The sequence below is a fragment of the Dermacentor albipictus genome, chromosome 6 (genome assembly GCF_038994185.2).
Source record: "Dermacentor albipictus isolate Rhodes 1998 colony chromosome 6, USDA_Dalb.pri_finalv2, whole genome shotgun sequence".
NCBI classification, from domain to species: Eukaryota; Metazoa; Arthropoda; class Arachnida; order Ixodida; family Ixodidae; genus Dermacentor; species Dermacentor albipictus.
This window is the reverse complement of record NC_091826.1, coordinates 141,177,641-141,201,668: the sequence shown is the minus strand read 5'-3', so window position 1 is coordinate 141,201,668 and position 24,028 is coordinate 141,177,641. Positions and strand designations below refer to the sequence as shown.

General features: G+C 45.2%; 1 protein-coding gene and 1 long non-coding RNA gene across 6 annotated transcripts in view; one reads left to right on the top strand and one right to left on the bottom strand.

The window, feature by feature from the left end:
* Positions 1–24,028, top strand: part of LOC139061385 (ATP-binding cassette sub-family C member 2-like) — a 223,154-nt gene that overhangs the window by 127,489 nt on the left and 71,637 nt on the right. The gene's annotated exons all lie outside the window — the stretch shown is intronic.
* Positions 10,133–21,867, bottom strand: LOC139047134 (uncharacterized). Its single transcript, XR_011507061.1, has 5 exons — positions 21,069–21,867; positions 20,053–20,158; positions 18,520–18,637; positions 16,020–16,132; positions 10,133–10,256 (listed from the first exon to the last, which is right to left on the bottom strand). It is a non-coding gene; the product is annotated as an uncharacterized lncRNA (long non-coding RNA).

Genomic DNA, 24,028 nt, shown 5'->3' with positions numbered 1-24,028 from the left:
CCATCGAGCCTGAGAAATTCTACTTCGAGTTCCACGAGCTTAAATTTCTTGGCCATGTCGTCGGTCCTACACGCGTCAGACCAGACCCCGACAAGTTAGCTGCCGTCAACGAGTCTTCATCACCCACTGACAAGAAGGTTGTCCAACGCTTCCTTGGCTTGTGCGCATATTATAGGCGCTCCGTCGAGGGATTCTCGAGAATTGCTGAGCCTCTCATACGCCTTACACGCCATGATGTGCCTTTCATTTGGCTGGACGAGCAGCAGCAGTTGTTAAATGAATAGCGCGAACGTTGTTATCGCACAACGTAGGACGCGCCTGCATGTATCGGAAGTTTCTGGAATGTTATCGATGCTTCCATCCGCTGTCTGTGACCGAACCTTGTGCAATCAGATCGCCCGTGGGCGCTCCGCGAATTCTGTAGAACTTTGTGGAAGACGCGCGGGTCCCAGCGATTACTCTGGAACGTTCCACGACTGATGTATAAAAGCCGACACGCTTTACCCACTGATCAGATTTTCGACGATCGCCGACTGCGTTCACCATTATCATTGTGCTATAAGTGTTGCCTGGTATTGTGGGCACAGGTTCGCCCAATAAACGTTCGTTTTGTCTTTCACAGTATTCGTACTGTGTTCTTCAACGTCACCCCATGTGACATCTTGTGCAGGTGCTTGTGCGTTCATGTACCGAACGCCCCCGCAAAGCCACGATCCAAGCCCGAAGCCCGAGGACAAAGCCGACATCGCCCAAGACCAGCGTGCTAGCCACCGACTGCAAGGACGGCCTCTAGAGCACGGACTTCTACCTGAGACGACACAGAAGATCGTGGTCATAGCAACCCCAATGGCTGCCTCAGCGTCCCCCGTTATCCTGCAACCTCGGGACCCACCGACCTTTCATGGAGCAGCTACTGAAGACCCGGAATCCTGACTGGAGACCTACGAACGAATCGCGACTTTGAACAACTGGGACTCCAACGACAAGCTGCGACTTGTTTACTTCGCTTTAGAAGGCGACGATAGAACGTGGTTTGAGAACCGGGAGTCGACCATGACAACATGGGACTTGTTCCCTAGCGGCTTCCTGCGCGCCTTTACGAGCGTCGTGCCCAAGGAAAGGGCCAAAGCTATGCTGGACGCCCGAGTGCAGCTACTTAACGAGAGCGTTGCCATCTTTACAGAAGAAATGAGCCGTCTGTTCCGCCATGCTGACCCGGATACGTCCGAGGTGAATAAAGTCCGCCTACTGATGCGTGGTCGAAAGGAGGAATGTTTCGTCGGAATGGTACGAAGCCCACCCAAGCCTGTCGACGAGTTTTTTCCCGAGGCCACTAGGATCGACAAGACACTGGAAATGCGGAACCGGCAATTCATCATCATCATCATCATCATGAGCCTGGTTACGCCCACTGCAGGGCAAAGGCCTCTCCAATACTTCGCCAACAACCCCGGTCATGTACTAATTGTGGCCATGTTGTCCCTGCAAACTTCTTAATCTCATCCGCCCACCCGTCTGCCGCCCCCTGCTGCGCTTCTATTCCCTTCGAATCCAGTCCGTAACCTTAAATGACCATCGGTTATCTTCCCTCCTCATTACATGTCCTGCCCATGCTTACTTCTTTTTCTTCATTCCTACTAAGATGTCATTAACTCGCGTTTGCTCCCTCACCCAATCTGCTCTTTTCTTATCCCTTAACGTTACATCCATCATTCTTCTTTCCATAGCTCGTTGCGTCGTCCTCAATTTAAGTAGAACCATTTTCGTAAGCCTCCAGGTTTCTGCCCCGTAGGTGAGTACTGGTAAGACACAGCTATTATATGCTTTTCTCTTGAGGGTTAATGGCAACCTGCTGTTCATGATCTGAGAATGCCTGCCAAACGCATCCCAGCCCATTCTTATTCTTCTGATTATTTCCGTCTCATGAAACGGATTCGCCGTCACTACCTGCCCTAAGTAGATGTATTCCCTTACGACTTCCAGTGCCTCGTTACCTATAGTAAATTGCTGTTCTCTTCCAAGACTGTTAAACATTACTTTAGTTTTGTGCAGATAAATTTTTAGACCCATTCTTCTGATTCGCCTCTCCAGGTCAGTGAGCATGCATTGCAGTTGGTCCCCTGAGTTACTAAGCAAGGGAATATCACCAGCGAATCGCAAGTTACTAAGGTATTCTCCATTAACTTTTATCCCCAGTTCTTCGCAATCCAGGTCTCAGAATACATCCTGTAAACACGCTGTGAATAGCATTGGAGAGATCATATCTTCCTGCCTGACGCCTTTCTCTTTTGGGATTTTGTTGCTTTCTTCATGGACGACTACGGTGGCTGTGGAGCCGCTATAGATGTCTTTCAGTATTTTTACATACGGCTCATCTACACCCTGATTCTGTAATGCCTCCATGACTGCCGAGGTTTCGACAGAATTAAACGCTCTCTCGTAATCAATGAAAACTATGAAATAGGGTTGGTTTTATTCCGCACATTTCTCTATCATCTGATTCATTGTGTGAATATGGTCTATTGTTGAGTAGCCTTATCGGAATCCTGCCTGGTCCTTTGCTTGAGATAAGTCTAAGGTGTTCCTGATTCTATTTGCGATTACCTTAGTAAATAGTTTGTAGGGAAGTGACGGTAAGCTGATTGGTCTATAATTTTTTCAAGCCTTTGGCGTCCCCTTTCTTATGGATTAGGATTATGGTAGCGTTCTTCTAAGATTCCGGTACGCTCGAGGTTATGAGGCATTGCGTATACAGGGTGGCCAGTTTCTCTAGAACAATCTGCCCACCATCCTTCAACAAATCTGCTGTTACCTGACCCTCCCCAGCTGCCTTCCTCCTTTGCATAGCTCCCAAGACTTTCTTTACTTCTCCCGGCGTTACCTTAGGGATTTCGAATTCCTCTAGACTATTCTCTCTTCCATTATCGTCGTTGGTGCCACTGGTACTGTATAAATCTCCATAAAACTCCTCAACCACTTGTACTATCTCATCCATATTAGTAATGATATTGCCGGCTTTGTCTCTTAAGGCATACATCTGATTCTTGCCAATTCCTAGTTTTTTCTTCACTGCTTTTAGGCTTCCTGCGTTTCTGAGAGCATGTTCAATTCTATGCATAATATACTTTCTTATGTCAGCTGCCTTACGCTTGTTGATTAACTTCGAAAGTTCTGCCAGTTCTATTCTAGCTGTAGGGTTAGGGGCTTTCATAGATTGGCGTTTCTTGATCAGATCTTTTGTCTCCTGCGATAGCTTAGTGGTATCCTGTCTAACGGAGTTACCACCGACTTCTATAGCACACTCCTTAATGATGGCCACAAGATTGTCGTTCATCGCTTCAAAACTAAGTTCCTCTTCCTGAGTTAAAGCCGAATACCTGTTCTGTAGCTTGATCGGGAATACCTCTATTTTCGCTCTTACCGCTAACTCATTGATGGGCTTCTTATGTATCAGTTTCTTCCGCTCCCTCCTCAGGTCTAGGCTAATTCGAGTTCCTACCATCCTATGGTCACTGCAGCGCACCTCGCCGAGCACGTCCACATCTTCTATGATGCTAGGGTTAGCGCAGAGTAAGAAGTCTATTTCATTTCTAGCCTCGGCTTTCGGACTCCTCCACGTCAACTTTCGGCTATCGCGCTTGCGGAAGAAGGTATTCATTATCCGCATGTTATTCTATTCAGCAGACTCTACTAATAAGTCTCCCCTGCTATTCCTAGTGAATCAGGAATCCGCCTCCTAGCGCTCGTCTCTCCGCTAAGCCCCGGTAGCAAAGGACGCTTTTTAGCACTGTATATGCTTCTTTAGGCCTCCTAACTTAACTGAGCCCTATTATATCCCATTTACTGCCCGCTAATTCCTCCCATAACACTCAATAACAGGCTCGCCTGACTAGGTAATGTTCTAGCGTTAAACGTTGCCAGGTTCATATTCCAATGGTGGCCTGTCCGGAGCCAGGGATTCTTAGCACTCTCTGCTGCGTGGCGGGTCTTACCGCCGCCGTGGTCAGTTGCTTCGCAGCTGCTGGGAACTGAGGTCCTGGGTTTGACTGTTGTGTTCATATAGGAGGTTGTGGCCAAGTACTGCACCAGGGTGGCCAATCCTGCTCTGGTGAGGGAGCGCGTTACCGTTTCTGGTCGCCGCGATCAGGCTGCATTCCAGGCCTGTTTATGCAATTTTACCAGGACGCGGATTTTTTTTAGTCCGGTGTAAAATCCCAGTTAAAGATGACAACAGAGGTTGCCTTAAGTACTACAAAAATTTCTGTTGTACAGCAGGATTTTTCTGTAGTAACTACAGGTTCCTGATGGAGCGACAGGCTTTTGTGATGTACAACAGACATTTCTTGTAACTACAGAAGTACACTCTGTCGTATGTCTGTTGTTACAACAGAAAGCTGAAGCTCTACAACAGATTTTTGTAGTACTACAGAAAAATTTGTCATTACAACAGGCACCCTGTTGTGCCGACAGAAATGTTGCTGATGTAACCCGACACACTTCTGTAGTGCCACAGATAGCTTTTGAAATACTACAGAAACCTATTGCGGCAACAGGCCCCCCGTTGTCACAACAGAAGTGTTCCTGAAATAATGCGGCCAACTTCTGTTGTACTACAGAAAAATGTTGTTGTATGACAGAAACATATTACAACAGGCCCCCAACTGTCATAACAGAAGTGTTCCTGAAGTAATGCGACAAAATTCTGTTGCGCTACAGAGAATTGTTGCACGACGGAGACCTATCGTCGCAACATGTACCCAATGATGACAACAGAAATGCACTGAAATTATGCGATGCGAAAATGTTCTGTAGTGCCCAGTTGAAAAAGACAACAGGAATTGCTGTCGCAACTGCAGAAATTTCTGTTGTATGGCAGATGTTCCAGACGTTTCTGTAGTTGACAGACATTTCTGATGTCGCAACAGAAGCATTCTGTCGTGAAGACTACGAGTTCTGAAGTCTCAACAGAAACGTTCTGTCGCGACAAGAGTTATGAAGTCGGAACAACTGCTTTCTATCCTGACAGGGACTCTGACAGTACGACAGCAATTCTGACGTCGCAACAGAAACATATTCGATCGCGACTGCCAAGAGTCCTGAAGTCGCAACAGAAGCGCTTTCCGCCGCGGCACTTAAAAGAATTGTATGTCAGTTTCGCATCGGTGGTGTACATTGTACTTTTCGCTTGCGCGGTGTTCAATTGCGCTTCTCTGAAGCCGGCAGGGCTGATAGCACCGACACCGGTATTAAAGTCGACGTGGCCAATTGTTATAATTGTGCCGTGACGCTACGGCACCAGCAACGCCCTACCGGCCTTCTCAAAATCGGCCGCTGATCAAAATCATACCATCTGCGGGAATGGCTGCGTATCCGTTTCATTCTATTCGGTAAGATATGGCACACAGGCCCGCGGACACAGGCCCGCATGTGCGGTTACACTGGCACATTAGCTAATTTCCCAAAAATATTGCACAAGCTTATGCGAAGAGAAAAAGAAGTTTTGGGTTGCTCCACAATATTGCGTGAAAAGCTGTCACGCTCGGGTCTCATTAATCTGGTACAGCGCTGCTGTGAGAAGCCAGCATGCTGTCAGAATGCAGACTCATCCAGGAGTGTTTATGTAGCTATTCTGCATTGAACACACGAATAATATGAGCGTTCAAAAGTGTAAAGAGCGAGAGACAACTGTAAAAATTAGCAGTGACAAGCCTAACAGTGTCCCTGGTCAACATTGTCTATTTCTGAATTTCTTATACAATATGTGTATCGTACGGCAAAATCGATGTTCTCGCACTCCAAGATGTACCTGTCGATGGTGACAACACTTTTGCTCCTCTAGAGATGCGGCAGTTGACACGGTGGAGTGAAAGGGTATCTTGGCTTTTAAAATACAAATGGAAACAGCAACGTAGACAGCGATTTTTACTGTTAACATAGCCAAAATGCACTCTGACAGTCATGTGCCGCGTGGTGCAGTGGGAAGATGCTGGGCTCGGGATCCTCAGGTCCAAAGATCGAATCCCGGGCGAGAAGTTTTTTCTTTTTTTACTCATACATTTACATATCCTTAAAGAGGTTTCTGTCAATTTTTAATTAAATATTGATCAGGAACTGCAGGACTTTCGGCTACAGGACGTCACACTACAAACAACTGAACTACAGACGACAGAACAGCAGAAAAACAACGTCCCAAAATGCGACAGACTGAAAATTTCGCTTTGTGCTTTTCAACTGGGATTGCGCGGCACCGCGATTCGAACCACGGGCCTCTTGTACGTGAGGTGTGTGATCTACCTCTACGCCACCGCTGCACCTCATATATATATATATATATATATATATATATATATATATATATATATATATATATGGTTACGTGAAGCTGAAGCCGAATACTATATACAATTTATTCACAGGGAAGCTCACGGAGGCCAAAATGGCGACGCTATTTCAAACCGGCACACACGTCGTCTTCGTCCTCCTCAGTGCAGCCCCACTGTGGCGGCTTCTACGTGGCAATATATATATATATATATATATTGTCGCAACGAGGTGGTGAAAGAAAGAAGAGGACGACGTTAGCCAAGCTGCCGCTGCCGCGAGACCGCTCTTCAACAACCGCGCCTATCAACCAGATTCATCTGGTTCTGCATTAAACGCCTCGTGTGTAACATTTGGTGGAGCTGTGCGGGGTAACTCCCACGACCTACAACGGCGTCACCAGCACAATGGCTACGCCGAAGCCGTCGCCTGGTCGGACTTTCGCCGTCACGCTCAATCATGGCCACAGAGACCAGCAGTGCCTCGGCGAGCCCAGTCCCTATCCAGCACTACCGAGAGCCACGCACATTCTCGGCGAAGGCAGAGGAAGATGTGGATGAGTGGCTAACCCATTACGAAAGGGTAAGTCAATACAATAACTGGAACGCTGCCAGTCAGCTTAGGAACGTTGTTTTCTTGTTGGCCGGCATGGCGTTGGTATGGTATGACAACCATGCGGACATGCTAACTACATGGACACGCTTCGTTGAGATCAAAAAGTGTTTCGGTGACTCGGACGCAAAGGGGAAACGTGCGGAACTCACATTGGCCCAAAGAGCTCGGGTACCCGGTGAGACTTGCACTACCTATATCGAAGAAATTTTGAAGCTGCGCCGAACCGTCAATCCTCAAATGACACAGGAAGATAAAGTGGGGCACGTGGTAAAAGGAATAGCGGAAGACGTGCACAACTTCCTCATTAGTAAAGAGAACTTGCACACTGTATCAGAACTGATACGGCACTGCCGTACGTTCGAGGCGCTGAAGACTCGCCGAATCACACCAAAGTTTGGACGGCTGGCCAATGAAACGACTATAGGAAGTGTTGACCCGAGTCCGCTCCCAGACCTTTCGTCCGCCATCCGCCAGATAGTCCGCGAGGAGCTCCAGCGACATGACGAACAGGCACGTTATGCGGCGCCACGTTGCAGCTCCTCCGTTTTCCGAGACACTCTTTGGGAACCCATTTCGGCTACTTGGAACCACTCGGTGAACGTCGCGGATCTTAACGGCTCCAGAGACGCACCGCATTACATTACGACCTAACCACCACGCAATGATTCGCCCCCTCAACGTTTTGATCCACGCCCACGCAGCTTTCGTCGACGAAGACTCACCACTACCTATGACTTTCAAGGGGAAGAGCCTCGTTACCCGCAACCGATGTCTTCGGCAGAATACTTCAATCCGCATTCAGAAGTTCGCCCTTCGCCAGTGTGTTACTGCTGCGGCATGCCTGGCCATATAGCTAGGTGCTGTAGCTGACGCCAAGCATCAAACTACAGATCGTCAGCGCCGACTATGCGGTAGCGGTCGTACAGTGCGCACTCAGTGGCCAGGAGCCTACACTTCAGGAAGCCACTTTCGAAAGGACCGATGCACCGCCCAGGAGACCTACTTTGGAAAAGAAAGAATCCGGAACCGCTACCGCTTGCCTGCCTCCGACCACACTCTGACGCCACCACTAGCCTTCCGAGCCTCCCGATCACCATCCCCTCGGCCGCGATTCACGTCACCATCGCCTCGGCGTCGGTTCGTGTCGCCGCCGCCGGGAAACTAGCCAGCGCGGCCGATGGAGGTGAGGTCGTTGGAAAATGTGTGCTGCCGGCTCAACTGCCTCCAACTATTTTCATGCTAACGAATAAGGTTCATGTACTGATTGATGGGGTCTCTGCAATGGCTTTAGTCGACACGGGAGCAACTGTCTCGGTCATGAGTGGGGGGTTTAAAGGCCTTCTGGGACGCAAGGTTATGTTTCGTTGGGACCAGTGCACAAGTTTCCGTGGAGTCAGTGGTGAATCATTATACCCGGTTGGTGTGTGTAACGTGGATGTGTCCTTGGGTGGGAAGTTTTTAATGCAGAGTTTACTGTTCTTCCTCGCTCGTCGCATGACGTGATTCTGCGGATTGACTTTTTGCAATTGTGTGGTGCGAATGTTGACTGCCGGACGGGAGAACTCAGTGTCGACACCAATGTTTCACCTGTGCTCTTTGAAAGTGAAGCTTACCCGGATAGTGTGTTGTGCGTGTCTGAGGATACAGTTGTGCCCGCCTTATCCGCGATGCGTGTTGCGTCGCCTGTTCATCTCCGACTCCTATCTCGTTTGATGCTGCAGTGGAACCTGTACATCGGAACTGCCTCAAGAAAAACATGTTAGTTCCGCACTGCGTGGTCTCAGTGACAAACGGATGCGCGGGGCTGTGGGCGCTAAACTGTTCAACTGAAGCGGCAGTGCTACCTCAAGGCCTAAAGATTGCCACGTTTCAGGAAGACTCGCCCGTATCGGTGGCAGTACTTACAGAACTCCCCGATGGAGTAGCAACCAGTGTCTCAAGCCCCGGGAGCTCGAAGATACTTTCCATGATTGATAAGCCACTCAGCGACCACGAGCGTGGAGTTTTGATGGCCCTGCTTACGAAACATAACTCGGTATTCGACTTTGCGCAGCACGATGGCCCGCCATTAATTCCTGCGTCCAGAACTCGTCACCGAATCAACACAGGAGCCACCCCATGAAATTACATCCATTCATCTTATCTTACCAGGCGATAAATCTGCCGGACTGGACGGAATTTACCCACGCATACTTAAGGAAAACAATGATATCTTGGTACCCATCTTTTGCAAACTTTTTAACCATTCATTAAAATGTGCAAAGTACCCCTCCGCACTAAAGATTCCCAAAGTTGTCCCGGTATACAAAGATGGAGACCGATCCAACCCGTCAAGCTACATACCCGTTTCTATCCTAAGTGTTATTAATAATATTTACGAAAAGATTTTATCCAATTATATTTGCAAATTCTTAGAAAAATATAACTTACTCTGTCAACAGCAACATGGATGTCGAAAACATCATTCAACGGCATCTGCAGTCCTAAACCTGACTCAATTATTTAATACAGCATTACATGAAAACGAACTGGCCGCTGTTGAATTTGTTGATTTCAAGAAAGCGTGTGATACCATGGATCACGCTGTTATGCTCAACAAATTAAATCACTATGGATTTCGCGGTGAAGCATGCAGCTTACTTTCCAGTTACATCAAAAACCGTCAACAAGCTGTAGTTATCAATAACATCATATCATCACTTAAATATTTACAGACCAGGGTTCCTCAAGGATCCGTTTTAGCCCTATTGAAAAAATATGTATGAGAATTTCACGAGAACTTCTGTACGCTATTATTGCTCCGTAGACTCGACGACGTCGTACATCGCATGTGTACGAGTGGACATCGTCAATGAACGAGATCGTTCTCGTGTGGGTATATTAAACGAGATTATTCTCGCATAGCTGTGCTTGACGAGATAGTTCTCGCACGGCGATGCGAAATGATATCGTTCTCGTTTGTGTATGCTACATGAAAATGTTCTCATTCAGCTATGCAAAATGACACCATTCTTGTTTAGCTGCATTCTACAAGTGTTCGCATTTGTGTTGAATGAGTTCTTTTGTTCATGCAATATTGTTGGTGAAGTTCCACACAGTAACACATTCTGCCAACATTGCAGCGATTAATTTCGATCTCGTGAGTCGGCCGATGTGCCAGCTCAGAGACAAAGAGGACACTTTTTAGGGCCCACAATTAACACAAACCATCTTTATTTTGTATTCCGAAGCATCGTGGCCAGGTGCTTGTTCAGGTCCTTCAGCCTCCTTGCCTCCGTATCCACAGTGTTCGGCGTTTTTGAAACAGTGCTCGTATGCATCTGCACAAAAATGTAAACAAAGCAGCCGGCCCTGTTAGATTACAACAAGCCATTGGAACTGACATGCACAATAGGTAGCTCCACTGCATAACTGATTGGGCTGGTTCTTGCATGATATTGTGTGTAAAGCGTAAACATCTCACAGAGAAACAGGAAAAAGAGAACACGGAGGCCTATGAGTTTTCTACCTACGTAAATTGATATTTCAAGATTAACCACAGCAGTTGAAAGCAAGTGCTCGTCCTCGCATTGTCTTGTTCTCGTCTCTGTTAAATGTTCGTGTTTCACAAAGAATAGAAATGGCTGCAGAATTGCAATACAAGACCACTGAAATAGTCTAATACTTTTCCACAAGTATTTTACATTAAATGAACAAGTATAACCAGCACAATGCGTTGGCGGGCTAGTTGGTGCGAATCCATGAATACTTTGTTTAGCGCGAAACGACACACACAAGAAAGACGACAGGACAAGGCGCTACTCTGAACTGACAGCATTTTATTGCGTCACTCCTTTATAGACTGCTCAAACCAAAGGAACATGCGCAGTGAGCACCATGCGGTGGAGCCACCAACAACATCCGATCCAAAGAGCGCACTCATGCGACAGAATCCAAAAAACCAAATTCAGCGCTGTGCAAAGTTAAGGAAAGCACACTACTGCACTGCGACTCCAATGACTTAATGAAAAATGCTTCCGATAACTCTCGGGCGGTGGTGTCACGGCTCTTTTTCAAGATCGTGGTATCAGAAAACATGGGTTTGCATTTGGACGTTTTACAATGCTGAGCCAAATGGGAACCTTTGCCTGTTGCTATGGATCATGTATGGCTTATGTTCTCTAAGGCGCTCGTTAACACAGCGGCCTGACTGCCCTACATACACTTTGCCACATGACAAGGGAATCTTATATAAACGACACCGACGCTGCATTCTACAAACTTCACATAGCTCTTTTCACAATCAGGTTTTTTACTTATTTTAGAAATACGGCAGCACAACATTGACAGTTTCTGAGGACCGGAAAACACTACCGGAATTTGGTATTTAGTGGCGACATTCTTTAGATTGTGAGCCACTCTGTGGCAATACGGCACAACTTCAGGCCTCTTCTTTTGTGTGATGCAGTTACTTTTGTGCCGCTTCCCTTTCAGTTTCTGAAGCAATACTTCCGAGACTGATGTTACCACCACACTTGGGTAACCAGCAGTCTGCAGCCTATTTAACTGTGCAATGAAACTCATGTTCGCAGAGTGATGACAAGATTGCATTAAGGAAGATTCTAAACACATCAAAGCAATGGCGCGTTTCACAGTCTTTGAGTGCGCAGACGCATAAGGTAAAAGTTCCTTACGTGCGCGTGGCGAGTACATCCGACAGGCGTGGCCTGTTTGTAAGGATAGCTGCAAATCTAAAAACTGGAGTTTACCGTCCCTAGATAGCTCATGTGTGAAAGTTAAACCTTTGCCATTGTCATTGAAAAGTGTTAAAATATCAGCTACCGTCACGGAGCATTCGTTGTTGGTCTGTTTTATCACAACAAGAAAATCGTCAACATATCTAAAAATTTGAACCGAGTCATTGTTTAAGGCACTCTTAAGAGTGCGGTCGACAAAAGATAAAAAAATATTACAAAGAGCAGGCGCCACACATGAACCAATACACACACCATTTTTCTGGATAAAAAGGTTATTTTCGAACAGGATAAAAGTTGCACTTAAATAAAATTCAAGAAGGGACATGAAACCTTCTGAAGACAACCCGGTGGCATCGCAAAAATCTACCTCGCCACTTTCTTCGATGCACGTCATCACACTGCGAAATAGCTCATCATGCGGTATTGAATAGTAAAGATCTTCGACATCAACAGAAAAAATGTCGGCTACTGAATGGTTGTCTTCCAGAAAGGAAACAACATCGAAAGAATCCTTTATGCCATAAGGATCATCAATAGTTAAATGCTTCAACTGTTTTTGCAAAAAGCGGCTAACCAAAACCTGCCAATAGTTGTTTTCACTGACTATTGTACGGAAAGGCACATCCGGTTTGTGTGTTCTTGCAGTGAAAAAAAAAACATCTAAAGCAAGTACCTTACATTGTTTACCATCTTTCACAATCTTGGTGAGGCCTATATTTTCCAACAAAGAAATGGCTTTGCGTTTTACCTTCTGAGCTTTCTCATTTGCCAGAATGAAGTGTTTGTTGACAGCCTCAATGGCTTTTCTGTTGAAGACAGCAGACGGAGCTATCACAAACCCGCCCTCTTTGTCACTCAGTAACAGCCGCAGTTCATTGTCTCTAAAGAAAGATACTGTCCTTTTGATCACAGCTGTCGAAGGTGGCGCGCTCCCAGTGGCGGTCCTACGAAGGTTGTCCACCCTATCGAGGAGGCACCGCTCCTGGTCCTCTAGTTCTGCTTTCCTTGCGATGCGCCTGTTCAAAGCCAGTAGCTCATGTGCAGGAATTCTTGGTTCCGTGCTGTACTTCGGCCCATTCTTTAGCAATGCAGCAACTTCGTCAGGAAGCCTGACGTCACCGAGTACCTGGAAACCAGTGGTGACCGGTTGCGTTTTTTCCTTTCTGCACGGTAGTCTGGACCGGAGGAGTAGCAGCAGCTGTGTCCACCAGAAATCTGTAGTCCAAGTTGATAGAAGTCTGTAGAAACGAAACTTCTTCTAGGCCACAATAGGTGCATCGCGCGAGTAGCACACAGCTCTGAACCAGTCGTACAGAAGGTGTACCTGCCCCCAAATTTCAGAACGAAGAATCCGACACATTCGCCGCACGTGACCGACGGAAGGCCTGACGTTCCCGAAGAGACTCGCCACATCTTGAGGAACATGTCCATTCTTCATGCAGAACGTAAGCATCCTTGCACGGCACACAGCAAAAGCTATGTGACTGACCAGAACAGCAGGATCAGGAGACAAATATCAGTGGGCCCTGATATTTGTGTGTCTGTGTCATAGGCCTCACCAAGATTGTGAAAGATGTAAAACAATGTAAGCTACTTGCTTTAGAGGTTTTTTCACTGCAAAAACGCACAAACCGGATGTGCCTTTCCGTACAATAGTCAGTGAAAACAACTGTTGGCAGGTTTTGGTTAGCCGCTTTTTGCAAAAACAGTTTAATCATTTAACTATTGACGATCCTTATGGCATAAAGGATTCTTTCGATGTTGTTTCCTTTCTGGAAGACAACCATTCATTAGCCAACATTTTTTCTGTTGACGTCGAAGATCTTTACGATTCTATACCGCATGATGAGCTATTTCGCAGTGTGATGATGTGCATCGAAGAAAGTGGCGAGGTAGATTTTTGCAATGCCACCGGGTTATCTTCGGAAAGTTTCATGTCCCTTCTTGAATTTTATTGAAGTGCAACTTTTATCCTGTTCGAAAATAACCTTTTTATCCAGAAAAATGGTGTGTGTATTGGTTCATGTGTGGCGCCTGCTCTTTGTAATATTTTTTTATCTTTTGTCGACCGCGCTCTTAAGAGTGCCTTAAACAATGACTCGGTTCAAATTGTTAGATATGTTGACGATTTTCTTGTTGTGATAAAACAGACTAACAACGAATGCTCCGTGACGGTAGCTGATATTTTAACACTTTACAATGACAATGGCAAAGGTTTAACTTTCACACATGAGCTATCTAGGGACGGTAAACTCCAGTTTTTAGATTTGCAGCTATCCTTACAAACAGGCCACGCCTGTCAGATGTACTCGCCACGCGCACGTAAGGAACTTTTACCTTACGCGTCTGCGCACTCAAAGACTGTGAAACGCGCCATTGCTTTGATGTGTTTAGAATCTTCCTTTATGCAATCTTGTCATCACTCTGCGAACATGAGTTTCATTGCACAGTTAAATAGGCTGCAGGCTGCTGGTTACCCAAGTGTGGTGGTGACGTCAGTCTCGGAGGTATTGCTTCAGAAACTGAAAGGGAAGCGGCACAAAAGTAACTGCATCACACAAAAGAAGAGGCCTGAAGTTGTGCCGTATTGCCACAGAGTGGCTCACAATCTAAAGAATGTCGCCACTAAATACCAAATTCCGGTAGTGTTTTCCGCTCCTCAGAAACTGTCAATGTCGTGCAGCCGTATTTCTAAAACAAGTAAAAAACCTGATTGTGAAAAGAACGACGTGAAGTTTGTAGAATGCAGCGTCAGTGTCGTTTATAAGATTCCCTTGTCATGTGGCAAAGTGTATGTAGGGCAGCCAGGCCGCTGTGTTAACGAGCGCCTTAGAGAACATGAGCGATCCATACCAACAGGCACAGGTTCCCATTTGGCTCAGCATTGTAAAACATGCAAATGCAAACCCATGTTTCGTGATACCACGATTTTGAAAAAGAGCCGTGACACCACCGCCCGAGAGTTATCGGAAGCATTTTTCATTAAGTCACTGGAGTCACAGTGCATTAGTGTGCCTTCCTTAACCTAGTAAAGCACTGAATTTGGTTTTTTGGATTCTGTCACATGAGTGCGCTCTTTGGATCGGATGTTGGTGGTGGCTTCACCGCATTGTGCTCACTGCGCATGTTCCTCTGGTTTGAGCGGTCTATAAAGGAGTGACGCAATAAAATGATGTCAGTTGAGAGTAGCGCCTTGTCCTGTCGTCTTGTGTGTGTCGTTTTGCGCTAAACAAAGTATTCATGAAGCATAACCAGCTCATGCAAGTGAATACACAGATTTCACAGCTTTTTGCTACCGCACTGCGGAATATGCAGATGGAAAACACTGCATAAATGCCAGTGCAGAATTGTTTATAGGAAAGATTAATGCACCTTTAATACCACTATAGAAACTAAATGACAGTTTTTGTTAGCATGTTAGAGCACTCAATATGACCAGCTTCTATTACATAACATTTCAGCTGCTGTCTGGCCCTGCTCCCGATACTGCACTGGTCAAACATAGGTGCAACCACACTCTTCAATGGCTTTTTGTATTATTGCGTCAGCTTCTTAAGGCTAATTTTAGCCCCCCCCCCCCAGTTATCTGGGAGCCGTTGCATCACAGTGACGACAGCTGAGACAAGGATCTGTTTGTACGACAAGGTTAATCTTCCTCTTTTGCTTACTTAAACCTCCCCTCACTTTACTAATTATGTGGCACAGCAACATAATTGTTATATGCTGCCTCTTTAAAAATGCCTAATTTATTGTACAGGCAGAAATAACTTCGCTAACCGCAGCACTACTCAATTGTCATTAAAAAGAATATCTTACTCCTGAAGCAGTGCAACAACTACAGCTACCAAACTGGTTGTTTGCTGGTGCAAAATATTAATAAGCTTACCGGCTAATGTAAAAACTACAATATTTTTATCGTCATATCAGCATTCATAGTAGCCATGCCATGTGTCGCATTCGCAGTTGTGCAAGCAACATGCATTGCCGATTTATCTGTTAGCATTGCCCTTTCGCTTCTCGCTTGATATTGCTGGGCAAGCAGTCAAACTGGATAGTTAGACACTGCCTGTCACCTCCTTACCTTCCTTATGAATTGTGCATTAAATGAGGATTTTTTCTTGGTGAAACAGTTCTAGTTTGAGGCCTAAACAAGCTCCAAGGGAGTTTGTATTTAAGGAGTGTAACCATCCTCTGAAAACATGTACATGAGGAACACTGCAGAAAGAGCACTTCAAAAAAAGAACACGAGTGTATTTATCCCCAAGGCCAAACCTTGTGTCTTCTTAAATATTTATCAAGTCAAACTCAAAATTGGCACTGAGGTGCAAGGTGTCCACAACACATTACCTTGTGAAAGCACAGTGGTGCCTGGATGTTGTGGGACCAGCTCGGACGTGGAGATCAGCACTGATCAGCAACACTGCAGTCTCCTTACAGCTTTTCTGCAGGCCCAGCCACACCTGCAATAAAACAAGTGAGCTTGGTGCCACAAAGTACTGTATTTACTCGCATAATGATCGCATTTTCTTGTAAAAAAAATGGTCACAAATTCACGTGTGTGATCATTATGCCGGTTAAATTTCCCGCAAAAAGAATTTTTTTTATCCCGCGTTTGCTGCGGGATGGCAATAGGTCAAGAAATAAGTGGCTGCCACTGTATGTACTGCGGGACACCGAAACAAAAGTGGCGGCCAGCATAGCAAGCTGAAAACACCAAATGCGCCGAACGCGATTTTTTTTTCTCTCGAGTACATTACTTGCATTGAAAGTTTTTTCCATATCAGTAATGAATAATATCGTTAATATCGGTAAGTTTGTGGCAATAACGTCACCATGTCCACTATGAGGGGGCAGAAACAGATGGGCACGCTTAGCTGCCAGTGACATAGAAAGACACGGCGGGCATGCTGCAGAAACTGCGGCATTTGTCTTCACTACTATCCTAATACAGCACGTTTGTGCTAAGGGTGGGCAAATATCTTAGCTGTGTTACAAGTGTCGGCGTATGGATAGGGTACACTTCTAACGTATCAGTGTAAATGTGGCTGCTATTGTTGCCGCTCGTGATTTGTTGCGTGCCCACGAGTGCAGATGAGAAGAATCGAAAGGCATCTTTTTTGTTGCTGTTGACCACAACCATTACAAAGCCTACACATAATAAAGGCAATTTTGGTTGTAGCTTTTTTGTCATGGAAGTGCGGAAAGTAATGAAAGGAATGAAAACGAGCATCTGCTTAAAAATGTTTGGTGCGTGCAGACCACTTGGTTTATCTTGAAGAGTTGTTCGCGTAGCATTCGACAGATGGTAAGCGCGATCATTAATAGCTAGACTTGGCACATGACATATCGCTGCAGCAAGTTAGGGGTGCAATCATTACACAGGAAATAAAAAAAATCGAATTTGGATGACAAAATTCAGGGCTGCGATCATTACGTGAGTGCGATCATTATGAGAGTAAATACGGTAAATATAGAAAGTGACACTGTGAACAAAGCAATACTTATTAGGTATGAAATGCTGATATTCGCCCGTAGAAAGCTTTAAGTAACAAAAGCCTGCAAGATAAGAAAAATGCAATGTATGGGCCATCTGTACAAGAACATTAATCAAAAATCCCTTCATTTTTTAGTCCCTTCTCCTCCTCATGCATAGATGGCAGTCAGGTTAAGTAAACTGGACCAGATTGCCACATAGTGTAAGCAAAGGTGGTCACTTTGTGGGCCAATTATGATGCAATAGCACAACATGCATCCCTACAGTTGTTTTAATGTGTTCCGTAATGCTAGCCACCTTGTAGGCCCTACAGTGTCATAGCATCCATAACTTTAACAGCGTTACCCAGTAGGGATAACCAATAAGTGTTCACAGCAGCACAACTCAGCATATCTATCAGGAGGCTTTCGTTACACTTTTACAATTCTCCTCTTATGGCTTCATCCCAATTTTTGTCAATACAAGCTTGAAGCCTCTGCACAATCTGAATGCACCAGGGCACTATAAAAATACCACATCTTCCTACCCAATTCCATGTTTAATATAAGACTGGAAAGTTCACTATCATGTGCAGAACAAGCCAAATTGTTCTGGAATCAAGTAATCTTCCACTACCTGTGAAAAAAAAGCATGCAAGAAAGAGTACGTCGAGCACAGGGGTGTTGATGGATATTAAATACCACTGTCGTGCAGTAGACACCATGTCAACAAAACAGGCCAATGTATAAATGACTGGATCTGTAACCATGTCAACTGAATGCTCAGGTCATTTGGTGGTGCAAAGCTCACTTGCATTATTTTGTTTGAAAACTATGCAACTGTGGCAATGTGTTACGAGCATAGGGCTGGCAAGATTTGTGAGCCTTTCCTTACATGTGTTACAGAGAATCTGCGAGTTGGCTCGCCCTCCAGTGGATTATCAGATAGCAAGACTGCTTATTTATCATTGTAAAACAAGTGTCATAGTAGCCATGCTTCTTTTCGCAGTTGTGTGAGCAACATACATTGTCGATTTATCTGTTCTTGCCCTTTCACCTCTCACTTTATATTGCTCTGCAAGCAGTAAAATTGGATGGCTGTTAGACTGTTATGTCCTGTCACCTCCTCACCTTTCTTATGAATTGTGCATTAAATAAGGCTTTTTTCTTGGTGAAAGAGTGCTACTTTAAGGCATAAACAAGTTCCATGGGAGTTTGCATTTAAGCATCCTCTGAAAACATGTACATGAGGAACACTGCAAGAAGAACGCTTAAAAAAAAGAACACGAGTGTATTTATCACCAAGGCCAACCCTTGTGTCTTAGCATATTTCTCAAAACTGATACTGAGGTGCAAGGTGTCTATATCATATTACCTTGTCAATGAAGCAAAGCACAGTGGTGCCTGGATGTTGTGGGACCAGCTCGGACGTGGAGATCAGCACTGATCAGCAACACAGTAGTCTGCTTACTCTTTCTGCAGGCCCAGCCACACTTGCATTAAAACAAGTGAGCTTAGTCTCACAAAAGTATAATATAAAAAGTGACACTGTGAACTAAGTAATTCTTATTAGGTATAAATAGGAATGAAATGATATTCGCCCATAGAAAGCTTTGAGTTAACAAAGCATGCGAGATAAGAAAAGTGCAATGTATGAGCCATCTGTGCAAAAACATAAATCGAAGGTCCCTTTTTTCGCTTCTCTCCTCGTTTTCGTGCATAGATGGCAGACAGGTTAAGTAAACTGGACCAGACTGCCACGTAGCGTAAGCAAAGGTGGTCACTTCTTCGGGGAGCAGCCTGTAGGCTGCTTCTTGAAAGAGTATTAGAAAATGCTAATAATGCATATATGCATTATTCACAAGAGGCCTTGTTTCTCTCAGAATGCCACAGCCAATCACATATGTCAAACTGACCATTTTAAAATGCATGAAAAGTACAGCATAGCTTTGAGGGCACCCCAAACTAATGAAATTCACATCAGCCAAGTTCAGCAGACAACACCATAATCAAGCCTCTAGAAGTTGTGCATATTATTGCAAGTTGACAGAGTAATGAGGAAGAGAAGGTGAGGGAGATGGTGCCACTATAGCATAGTTCAAACTCTATCCCACATCATGTGCAGAAGGGCAAAGAATGCGCAGCTTTCAGTTATACTCTCACCTGTGACAACTGCACCAGGTTTACTGACATGCGTAACAAGCAGTATGTGATACCACGTTATTGCATCCTGCAACTGATGTGACATCAGAGATCAGCTTCAAGCTTGACGCTAAGCTATACTAGGGACACATAATGAACTGGCTACATTAAAATCTAAAGCAAAAGTGTTGAACATTGTTTGCCAGCCTGTGCACTTCATATTTTACAAAAATTCTAGACAGAAATCCTGTGTTGGAAAGAGAGCACGCACTTTCCTAAAGCTTTCTCTCAGCATCCACACTTTTCTATGCATACATTATTAACCATTATTTACCTTGACACACTGTACACAAGCAGCACACTTGGAAAAGCAGAAACTAACATGTTTTTAGATCAGTGAGTTTTTCTCAGTGCTTTTGTTGCTGCAAACTTAGCCTGCTTCTGGAACGTATCTTAATGAACTTACCTAAAGCAAGTGTCCCTTTGCTAATTTTATTAGGGATTTTTCATTGCTAGCAACTAAGAAAGCAAAGCGCCAGGACTATTTTTTACGTGCATTTTCGCAATCCTATGCCACCCCATTTCTCAGCAGCTTTAGAACATCTTCACTAATAAAACTTCGTTCTCATTACTTAATGGAACATTAGTAAAATTGTAGAATAGCAAGAATTTATAAATTGCATGAGAGACTCAGAAAAGTTGACAGGTGCCAAATACACGAACAGACCCTAGAACACATAAATGGCTGTGACCGTTTAGTACGTACCTTGTCAAAGCAGGCAGATCAGATGCTTTGTCGTGCTGTTCAAGCTGCATAGTGCCGCAGCCTATGTGGTGCAGAGATGCCTCCGTCTCAGGAAATTGTGACATCCCTAAACAATAAATGTTCAGTTTATTGTAATCACTGCTGAAACTGCAAACTTGTGATTTGACAACATCGCGTCAAATTGGGGAAAGCTCTCGTACAGCCAGCTACATGAAGCTGCATCCGCTTAGAGAAATTAAATATTTCATTCTTACATCACAGGCGGTTATTCAACGTGTCAAAGGCACGAAAACAAACAACACTAAACACAAGAAATACAGGTTGCCTTGGCGACAACCTATAAGCATCAAAGTTTGCATCCAAGCTAAAATCTTCTCACGAGTCAGATCATTTGGATGCCGTCGCGCGTTAACGTTAGCTGTGAAAACATCTGCGCAACACATCAACGTACTTCTAGAATTGTCTATACGATTTCTTGCTGAGAAATTACGTATAGAAGCAGTGACATTTCCTGCTTGAATTTTTTTGCCCGTTCAGACGAAGCGATGACCCGGCGCTAGCATACTTCATAACAAAAAGAAAATAAACAATAGATGAAGCACTTAGAACATTAACCTCGGGGTAATTTTCCTGAAACTTTTTGCTAAATGTGCACTCCGATATCGAACGAACATTAGGAAATCACTGTTATTGTTCTTGTAGCTGTACTAATCATCTTCTGCTGCGCATGACAAGGTACAGTGCTCACGGAATGAAACGCGACACGGAGCATTTAGTAAAGCCCTGCAAACGTGCAAAGTACGCGAGAGAACCATGTCATGTCGCAAGGAATTTGGTGACCAAAGGTGACGAGGACTCCGATGTACGTGTACGCACCAAAATTACGTCGATGTGACACGAACTACAGCCGGTGAAAACGAATATATGCGCATTACTAAGCCCTAAATTGACGCGTTTCATTCCGTGAGCACTGTACACTACATGAACCATAAGAATGCGCAAGGCGCCCGACTTACCGTCTGAGGCGAGCGCTCCTTCGTGTCCGTTCACGCCGCATCGACTGCACCAACAGTCCGTCCAGCGTAGTGTTGAATTGCGGTGAACTACAGCACGCGATAGCACAACTATCAACACATTCTTCCGTGCACTGTGACCCGATGCGGGAGCGGCGAGACAAAGAAGCGCGAATTGACCGCACTACGATAATCAACAACGGCGCACCGCAAGAAACATACAGCGAGCTAATAGCGTTGCACAGGCCCCAGGGCTTAGTGATCGTTATTTCACACAAAAAAAGGAGCACATGTTCTCTAAGCACCGCGTAAATATGATCAAACGATCAGCACCACATCGGCCGCCCGCCGCAACAACGCCTATAGAGCGATGGCCTATAGTCCTCTTTAAGTACCCCAATTCCTCGGCTATGCGCACCATGCAGCCCGCTGCCGTTCCCGCCACCGCAGCACTGCCATCGACCTCCGCGCCAAGCATCCGAGCGTCGTCTGCTATAGCCTGGCACAGTTATGGTTGTTAGTCGCGGCACTCGGCATTTACATGGTGCTCGCTGAATAAAGCAGCCGTTATATCTTTCTGTTGTTGTTTAAGCTGAAGTATAATATTCTACAGACACCATACCTGAGAGTGCACGTCCGAAGAAAGTGAGATGGAAAAAAAGGTGGGCCTACAAACCAAAGTGCACACGCAATGTTAACGCTTGGTGACCCACACGTCGCCGGTACTGGCGTCTCCATGAGCGCAAAACTTGGACCGGACGCAAAAGACCTCGACCGCCAGCCACGTGCCCGAGGACAGTTTCAAGGCACACGCAATGAGAAAATAAAATCGGCTACAGCACAAGAAGCGCAAACACCCGCAAGTAACGTGCACATGTCAGCAGAGCAGCGCCGCTCACTTGGTGCAGAGCTCGATCGCAGCGCCCTCACAGTCCCCGGAACAAGTCGCGCCCTGCTCGAAAGGAAGACTCGCGCAACTGAGAAACTACTTCGGTCCGAAATGAAGGGAAATGACGTCGTTTGTTTACTTCGCCGTCTGTGGTTCCGGTAACTGTGATCGCATGAGTAGCGTGGGTAGTAGAGGCGTATTATTTCCATGTTTTTGCGTGTTTTAGGCGGCCTTTTTCAACAACTTTGCTGACATTGCTTTCAACAGTGAGGACAGCCTGTGGAGCAGCCCTATCAACCGGACAGGGCCGTAAAATCTGTTTGAAGTTCGCAGCACATCGTCGTTTGGTTTGTGAATGTTAGAAGGTGTTCGTTTCTCAGCGGCGTAATCGACGACGGATTTGGCGTCGAGTGGTGTGCGCTTTGTTCCGGCTTGTGCGCCGTTCTACGGATGTGTACTGTTAATGAGTGGTGCTGTTTGTGCATCGGGAAATGGTGCCACGCCGGTGGGATTTGCTTTTTTGTAAAAACATCCGTGCCGTCTTTGTCGAGTGCTTCCGGAAACTGCTCGCCTTTTGTGCGTGCGTGTGTGTGTGTATGTGTGTATGTGTGCGCGCGCGCGCGCGCTTCTGATATGCGTGGAACGCGTAGGAACGTCCGTACAGTCTTTCGCGAGTGCTTTCGGAAACTGCTCGCATTCTGTCTGTGTGCGCACGCGTGTGACATTCGTCGTTATTGCGATTTGCAAAGGTGTTTTTCATTTGGTGACTGCGTCTGCGAATACCAGGATGTGATACACGTTCGTCATTTAGAGACGCTGCTTCAATGTAGGGTCACTTACATTTTGGCTGCTTGGAGGTCAGCTTTCAACGCATGGCAAGGCATTGCAGTGCGCTTAACCATCATTGGCACACGAACTGCTTTGTTATTTCTCCTTTAATTTCAAATTCAGTTTTGTGTAGTATGTAGGGAGATAATGGTCACCAAGATGCGACGCTCATCTCGTTTTTTGCCACTGCTGTGCACATATGAGGATTTTTTACTAGGTCAAGCCCTCTCAGCAAGTTGTGAAACACTTAGTGCAAATAATTTTTCACAGCAGTAACTGTGATCATTACCACAATTGATCACATGACATTTTTAGGGATTGTTATTTAATTACAATATTTTTAATTTATTTGTGACAAAGTGCGATGGATTTTGACTGCTATTTTGGCTATCTGTTCACCAACCTATTTATACTGTCTTGTGGTTCTGCTTTTTATTTTTATATGTGGGCATGCATGGCCAATCGCACGCTTGCCTTCTACAATTGGACATAAACAGGCACTAACATGCTCTTAGCAGATTTGTATTTGACAGTATTGTGATTGACGCACTTGGCCATTTGGAAAATATGCAGGTTCAAGTTCGCCCTTATACTACCTCTGACTGATATATCTGATGCAAGCAATATTATTAGGATGTGACTAAGTGCATACATAATTTATCACTGATCAAACTGCTTGCAATAAACTTTGCCAACTCGTCCTTGTTTGAAGCATCTCCAAAGTGCTATAATCACATTGCCAGATTATTTTATTGCGTGCACAAACAAACATGTAACATTTTATTATGAAACTTTTATGGTACCTGACTCCTATATTGCAATAAAATCTTAGGCAGATCTACTCTCTGTACTAGGGATTCAAACTCTGCTGATAGCTTTTGACAATATCATTGTGCTATCCAGTGCTTACTGGCTGGTCGAGGAATGCGTCATGCAAAGGCAGTAGTATCGCCATAAGTGTTCATCCGAGAATATGTCCCCAAGTGAAAATCATTGCATCAAAAGTACCGACACCAGCTTTGATGGGGATGAAATTCCAGAAGTTGAGCTCTGAACGTCTTATTTGCTCTGTAGTTTATGCTGGTATATATGTGTCATAATGATTCAATGTGATCATACAGCACATTGATCACACTCTTGCATTTACTACGAACAGCTCATAAATCTGACTGTCATTAATGAGCTTTTGTATGCACTACGACTTAAGTGCACACACTTTTTATACAATTCAGTCATCTTCAAAGAT